Raw genomic sequence first — 8,573 nt, forward strand, 5'->3', positions numbered from 1 at the left:
GCTTCCACCATTCTGGCCACAAAATCCGAAAAAGGCTCGGTAGCCCCCTGCAGGATCTTGGTGAGATTGCCGCTAACTTCCCCCTTATTTGGTAGTGATTTCCACGCCTTAATGCAAACATCATTTATCGGTTGATACACTTCAGGGGGATATCCTGTCTGAGCATTAGCAAAGCGGCCTTGTCCTAAGAGCATGACTCTGTCCCAAGCCTGGTGTCCGTTCGCTTGATTGATGGCTGCCTGCTCATTACAAAATTCCAGCATAAATGCCCTCCAATCCAAGTATTGGCCTGGACTCACACATGCCCGTGCTAGGCTCGCCCAATCAGAGGGGGTCATGCAGTATCTCTTCATAGCTTCCACTTGAGCTAAGGTAAAAGAGGCTGTAATCCCATACGTCCCAACAGACTCAGCCAGGGACTTAATTACTTTAAATTCTAGAGGCTCATGGAATCTCTGTTGATTATCGTCTTGAAAAACTGGGAAGACGAGTTCTGCTCGAGCAGTTCGCCAAGTGTACTGGCAAAACGTATGCCCATTGGCTCCATGTTGATATGGAGGAGGATCTAAAGGGGTCTGACCAGAAGTTCTTTCTATGTCCTCATTAAGCACGGGTTGGCATAGCTTCCATTCCCCCTTTTTTATACAGCTCCTTTTCATCTGTTGAATAAGTGCTCTCACTTCTTCCTCCTCTAACTTGCTGGACCTTCCTCTTTCCGATTTTAGCTCGGACAGATCTGGGTATAGTCGCCCCTTTTGCCCTGTTCACTGTCTCCCTTTTCACTGATCGCCTTCTCTGACCTCTCCTCCTGTAACTGCTCCAGTGCTGACTGTCCATTTTCTATAACCTCACAGCAGCGCTGGTCCTCCAGGCAGCCCCTAATCAATTTCCAAATGGGGTGGACTCCTGTCTTTAATGTGCCCTGTTCATAGGCAAAGTCCAAATCCTTCCCTAATTTGTCCCATGAGGCTACTGTAAGGCTCCCGGATGCTATGAACCAAGGAGCCACAATATCGCATACATTAAGGAACCTCTGTAAGGTACCCTTCTTTAACTTTAGTCCTTTTGAGCGTAGTAGCTCTTCCAGGGCCAGAAAAATTGGATGTGACGTCGCGGCACCCATCTCAGTTATTAAAAATTTTGCTTTCTTTTACTTTCACTTTAGGCCTATATTTTATTTCTTCCCGGGTTCCCGCTCTCTCTTTATCTACAGAGAAGAGCCCCGTATTATGCCCGCTTTAATCATGGATTCCCACTTACCTGGGAACATACCAGTGCACCACCCTGACTGCCAGGAGTTCTGAATCCCTTGTGGAGTTAGTTCCCCGTAAGAGCCACCATTTGTAGCGACCGCCTCGACCAGCAAGGAAGACAGGACCCGGGATTCTTCTCCAAGCAGTTTATTCAGGAACCTTATCTGCAAGCTTCTCTTCCCCCCACACCCGCACTCCGGTTCTAAGCCTCCTGGATGGCCAATCCCGAGGTGCCACGCGGCATATACTAATAGGGACGCAAACACGGAAGCAAGCCAGTAGCCAAGCCATAGCCATATAAGGAGTTTTTTTTCACAGAGAGCACTCGCCATCGGGAAGGCGGAAGGCAGAAGCCAGCACCATCTTTGGTCGCGGCCCCTGCAGCTCTCCACAGGTCTCATCAACCCTCGGTTTGTTGGTCATGGGGCTTGAACTCTGGGCTTCGGTGCTATCCCTCAGCCCTTCAGCTCAAGGGGAGCACCACTTCCAGTTTCCTGGTGGTTTATTGGAGATAAGAGTCTCATGGACTTTCCTGCCCGGGGTGGCTTTGAACCTTGATCCTCAGATCTCAGCCCTTGACTGTAGTGCTCTACCAATTGTGCCACAGTTACACTGCAAGCTTTTTAGTAGTGAACTGGAGAGGAGAGACTCATAAAATTTCCTGCTCAGGCTATCTGAACTAAATTTCAGGTCTCAAGCCCCTGATTAGCTAGTTATAATTTTGAACCTCCAGAACCTTGTGATAAAGCATTGTTGCTGGAGACAGTGGGGTTGCAACTTTTAGTCCACCTTCACAACACTCTATATCATAAAACAACAACAGTAAAACCTTATATCAAAATACAATAATAAGAAGTAATTAGAATACAATTTAGTGATATAGTCTGCTAATGTAACTTTCAGGAAACCTTGGTCTTAATGATTTAGCATCACAAAACCAAACAAAATGAGATAATTTCAGTAGACTCTACAAATTTTTAAATTCCATCTTAATAATTTCAAAACATTATAAGAAACAGGAAAACATTCACACTTATAAGGAAAATGTAAAAAAACATGAAAGATGGCAGATTATGAAATGGAAAACGTTACACTGCAGGAAAATTATTGCCATGGTGAATATATGGTGGTATTGTCATGGTGAATAAATGATAATGTTCCTCAGAGCAGCAATACATAAATATATATTTACTACACATAGTCTAACTTGTCTATCTCTATCAACTTCCAATCTCCTAGTGCACATTATCAATGTATTCATGTTTATTGTACATTCAAAAAAATAACTAGCAGAGTCAGGAGGTTACCAAAATACATTAGCTTTAATGTTTTAGGAGATAAACGTGCTAATTATATTGACTATTCTATATCTTAAACATGTAGTGTGTTATCATTGTATCTCTAAGTATATACAAACACTAATTCAGAAACGGAATACAACAACAATGTTTTGAAGGCATATGCCTGTAAAGCTACCTATGTGGGACATCATTTCAGTGTAGTTTTACCTGCAATGCTCCCCAACCTCTGGCACTGCGTGATGGAATATGTCTATCATCGCAGGTCCATGGGGAGCTGAGAGCACGAGGATTTCAATTCCATGCCATTCTAGGCAAGAACTTCCACATGGCTCCATCTCAACCAAAGAAGGTTCAATACTATCACCTATCTCCCCCACCTAGGTGAAAATAAAAATAAGAGCTTTGTAGTATAAGAAACAAACAATATTAAAAGAAGCCAATAGAAACCATCATGAACAACACAAGCCTAGTGTTTGTTTCTCATACCTGTAATCCTAACTATAGCTAGGACTATATATGTGAGCCAGAGGCACTAAGCAGTTCATCATATTAAAAATGACTATTTGAGTGCTTTGATTCCGAGGTCTTTGATCTATTTGGAGTTGATTGTGGTGCCGGGTGATATATAAGGATCTAGCTTTAGTTTTCTACAAGTGATTAACCAATTTTGCCAGCACCATTAACTAAAGAGGGGGTCTTTCTTCCATTCTATGTTTTTAGCTCCCTTATCGAAGATTCGATGGCTATATGCCTGTAGGTTCATTTCTGGGATTTCATTTCTATTCCATTGTTCCTGAGGAAACTTCTTGTTGCAGTACCAAGCTATTTTGATTACTATGGCTTTTTAGTAGCGTTTGAAATTTGGTGTTGATATTCCTCCAGCACTGTTTATTCTGCAAAGGATTGTTTTTGCTATTGGGGTCTTTTATTGTTCCATATAATTTTTTGGATTGCCTCTTCTATTTCCTTGAAGAATGAGGTTGGAATATTGATAGGTATCACATTGAATTTGTAGATAGCCTTGGGAAGTATTGCCATTTTCACGATATTGATCCTTCCAATCTTGGAGCATAGGAGGTTTTTCCACTTTCTAAGTTCTGTTTTGATTTCCTTTTTCATGTTTTTTAAAGTTTTCATCATAGAGGTCCTTCACTTCTTTGGTTAAGTTAATTCCTAGGTATTTTATTATTTATGGGGCTATTACGAATGGAGTTGCTTTCCTGATTACAGCCACGTTTTTCTAATTGTTGGCATACAGAAAAGCCATTGAGTTTTGAGAGTTAATTTTATACCCTGCCACTTAGCCAAAGTTTTGAATCAGCTTGCGTAATTTGGGAGTGGAGTCCATGAATAAGAGAAACCCTAGGTCACCTTGCCACAGGCCAATATTTTTGTAAAAGAGACCCAGAAAAACGATAAATCAAAGAATGGTTGGAGAAATTGGATTGCATGAAATTGCAGAGCTTCAGAAAGGCAAAGGACAGAGCTAGCAAGATCAATAGAAAGCCCACATACTTGGAGAAGATCTTCACTAGCCATACAAAGGACAAGTGTCTCATATCTAAAATATACCTGGAACCCAAAAAATTAATCCCCCAAAAACAAATCCTCAAAGAAACAACTACCCAATAAATAAGTGGCTTAAGACTTAAAGAGAAACTTCTCCGAAGAGGAAAGAACGATTGCGAATAGAAACATGAAGAAATGCTCAACCTCCCTACCCATAAGAGAAATGCAAATCAAAACATCATCAAAACAACAACCACCTCACCCTAGTTAGAATGGCTATAATCAAGAACTCTAATAACAATAGATGCTGTAGAGGATGTTGTAAAAACGGAACCTTACTGCATTGTTGGTGGGAGTGTAAACTTGTTCAAAAACTTTGAAAAGCAGTATGGATGGATGTTCCTCGAAAGACTCCAGATAGAGTTCCCCTATCACCCAGCAATCCCACATTTGGGCATTTACCCTAATGATCACAAACAAGACAATACTAATGTTACCAGCACAACTGTGTTTATTGAAACATTATTTACCATAGTTAAGATATTGAACCAACCCAGATACCCCTCAGTAGATGAATGGATCAAGAAAATATGGTCTATATACATAATGGAATTCTCTGCCTCCATCAGAAAAAATAATATTGCCCCATTTGTTAGGAAACCGAAAGCCTTGGAAAAAAATTATATTAAGTGAAGTAAGCGAGGCCCAAATAAACAGGTCCCATGTTTTCCATTATTTTCAATAACTAGTATATGTCTAGCAGAAAAGGTCAGATAAGCTGAAGTTAGGTGAAATGAACCCCAAGATAAGGATTCAAATGTTTTTTTTTCTTTCATGCAATTGTTTCTAACATATTTATGAGATTATTTCTTTGTTTCTTTGTATGTCCTTCTCCCACTTTATAACCCCTGTATTTGATGTTGGTATAATTTGTGGAGGGGAAGGGAAAAAACAAATTGCTTAAGTAGGGATACGGTTGGACCCATTGCAACAATGAGATGTACAAGATGTTATGTCGGAAAACGAACTTTATAACTTGCCTGGTGGGGGGGAGTGTGGAGTGGAGGGGTTGAGAGGTGTGTGTGGGTAAGATAAGAAGGGATGGGAAGGAGAAACAAAGCAGGGGGCAACAATGCTTGATAAGAAATGTGCTCATTACCTTGCCCATATAATTTTAACCCCTCTCTATGGTATTTTCACACACACAATAAAAAGACAATTTCAAGCCAGGTGCCAGTGACTCATACCTGTAATCCCAGCTACTAATGAGACTGAGATCTAAGGATCACAGTTCAAAGCCAGCCCAGGAATAAAAGTCCCCATAAGACTCTTATCTCTAATTAACAACTCAAAGGCCAGAAGTTGGTCTGTGGCTCAGTTGGTAGAGTGATAACTGACTTGAGCACAGAGTCTCAGGGACAGTGTCCAGGCCCTGAATTCAAGCCCCACAAATGACAAAAAAATATAAATAAACATTTAAATGTCTGAATTTCTTGTGAAATGGTAACCTCACTGTACACACCTTAGTAACAATTACATTTTTAAAAAGAATCAGAAATCCCAAAGCCATGGGTACTTATGATGTGCATCTTCTTTCCAGAATTTCAAAGTCCCATAATCTGAGCTGGTAGCACACAGGTTGTAGTCCAAGGTGATGAGAAAATATGAAGCCAGAGATCCTTTCAGATTGTCCCACCAACTCTTTTATTACTTTAAACAAAAAACAAACACAACAAAGGAAAGCAAACAAAATAGACTTTATGATTAATTAAGGTGCTATTAAAGATTCCAGGCAGAATTATATTGTTAAATGATGATTCAGTACATATGTTTTGTAGATACTGAACTCACATGTGTCACAAAAGTATCCATGGATTCATAACTAGAAACGCTTAAGTGTGAAGTATATTAGTTAGGCGAGTTTCATTAACTAGTCAATGAAAGAACACCACATGGTATTCAGTCAGGTTTACTAGTTTACTTACTGAACTGCTGCCCATGCTATACATGGTAGAAAGGCATGTACAAAAAATGGGGCGACCCATCCTCGGGCGAGGACATATCTAGGTGAAGAACCGGATGAGGTGTGGCCAGGTCGGGGAAAATTCTGGCCACACTGGATATAGATGTGACTTTAAGGCCTGGGACGCACCTCTGGTTAGATGGAAAGTGTTACCAGAGGCTGAGCGGGTTGTGACTTAGCAGGAGGGAGAGGTGCCAAATACCTAGGTAACACTTAAAGGGTGGAAACTTAGTCAAGAAGTGGGAAGGTGTCTGCAAAGGGTTTGCATAGCCTGGGGCAGACTTAATACAAAATACAGGTAGTACCTCTGCCATGTGATTCTTGACTCCGAAAAATTCATTCTCAATAATTTTCTTTCTTTCTATCTTTCTCTTTCTTTTTTCTTTCTTTCTTTCTTTCTTTTTTTCATTCATTCATTCTTTCTTTCTTTTTTTTCTTTCTTTCTTTCTTCCTTCCTTCCTTCCTTCCTTCCTCCTTCCTTCCTTCCTTCCTTTTCTCCCTACCCTCTCTCTTTTTTTTTTTGGTTGGTTGTAGGGTTTGAACTCTGGGTTTGGGCACTGTCCCTCAGCTCTTGAGCTCAAGTCGAGTGCTCTACCGCTTGAGCCACAGCGCCACTTCTGGTTTTTGAGTGGTTTATTGGAGATAAGGGTTTCATGGACTTTCCCGCCCAGGCTGGCTTTGAACTACAATCCTCAAATCTCAGCCTACTGAGTAGCTAGGATTACAGGTGTGATCCACCGGCGCCCAGCTCTCTCTCTCTCTCTCTCTCTCTCTCTCTCTCTCTCTCTCTCTCTCTCTCTCTCTCTCTCTCTCTCTCTCTCTCTGTCTGCTCTCTTTCACTCACCCTCCGTCTCTCCCTTACCTCAGTATTCTCAACTCACAAATAATGAACACTTGCTGAGTTGAACTCACAGGCTGGGAGAGCAGCTCAATTGGCATATTAATGTTTCCTTATACTTCTACCACAGGTCACTGGAATCAAATAACGAACACTCAGCACATGACATCTCAAGCCGTTTGGAGGAGGAAAGCAAGCATGCTCACTGCATTCTGTGAGGTCCACCCTGGGCAGGTGGGGCAGACTCCTCCCTCCTCTTGCTAAATCTCAGCCCACATTCTGCATCTGTAGAGGTGACTGCCTCCAAGAGTCCCAGTTACTCAAGTGACACAGTTACAAGGCAGAGACTTAGCTTCTTGTGGTACTGAGATTAATGGCATGATTCAACATGATCCAGTAGTTTGTTGAGATTGGGACTTCTTAAATTTTTGGTTAGGCTATGTTCAAATTGTGATCTATTTATTTCTGATTGCTAACCATGATTATAGATGTGAACCAGAACATCAGACCATTCAAAGTTCTTTAGACCTCATGGAAGACATGAAGTTTATTTTACCAAATGACATACAAGTTGACAGACAACAAAAGTAAATCCTTAATTCTGGTCAAGTTGTGTTATTAATGTGAAACAAAATTACTTAGCAAAATATCTGACTACTGCGATTATACTTTAAATCTTACCCTACACTTTAATATCAAATCACTTATATTAGTCAATGATTCACTCAAATTACCTGTAATCATTTATGCCTCTCCTATCTTCTAGAAGTAGGGAGAACTGGAGCTCACACAATTAAATAAAGTGGTAGAATTTGAGAGGATCACAGTTCTGAATCAGTCTAGGAAGGAAAGTATCACCCATATCAACCTACTAGGTTGGGATATTGGAATGCAATCATGATCCCTGCTTTTGGGGCTGGATGCAAAAATTGCTACTCTATGAGTAAAGTAACTTAAACTAGAAAGGATTGGTGGAGTGACTCCAGTGGTGGAATACTTATCTGGCAAACACAACATCAAAACTCAAATCAACTTCCTAAAGATAAAATAAGACAAGGAAAGAAAGAACAACTCATACTGAGCATGTGTTCAATGTAAAGATTTACACTAAATTACTGTAGTTATAAATGCCATCATTTATTTCTAGGAGCACAAACATTTTTGTCAAGACTAAATGAAAAAATAACACCATATATATAAAGCTTTGGTAAAACACAGGTCTAGCTTACAATGATGAACACTTAAGTTTGCATGTGCAGTGGTCTTGCAGGGTTGTTAAGGTTTATGGAAGTCCATCATTTTGACATGATGAAATTACCTAAACATGCATAACCATACAGTTCACTGGATAGATACTGCTGATATATATACATACATATATATATATATATGTATATATATATATATTGCACACACATGTATGCATTTATATATTAAGTGACAGGTAAATAAAAATTAAAAAATTTATAATGAATAAATTTAGTGAACAGATAACTTTTCCAAAATATTACTTTATATGAACCAGTTCATCTCTTAAAGTCTCCAATGCTATATCACACTTACATGGTTGCTGATCCCCTTCAGCTTTTTTATGATATTATTTTTTCTTTGTTTTACAGGTGAAAAGCCTGCCAATAAATACACTTCCA

This window comes from Dipodomys spectabilis, unplaced genomic scaffold (genome assembly GCF_019054845.1).
Source record: "Dipodomys spectabilis isolate Male_0828 unplaced genomic scaffold, ASM1905484v1 ptg000498l, whole genome shotgun sequence".
In the NCBI taxonomy this organism is placed as follows: Eukaryota; Metazoa; Chordata; class Mammalia; order Rodentia; family Heteromyidae; genus Dipodomys; species Dipodomys spectabilis.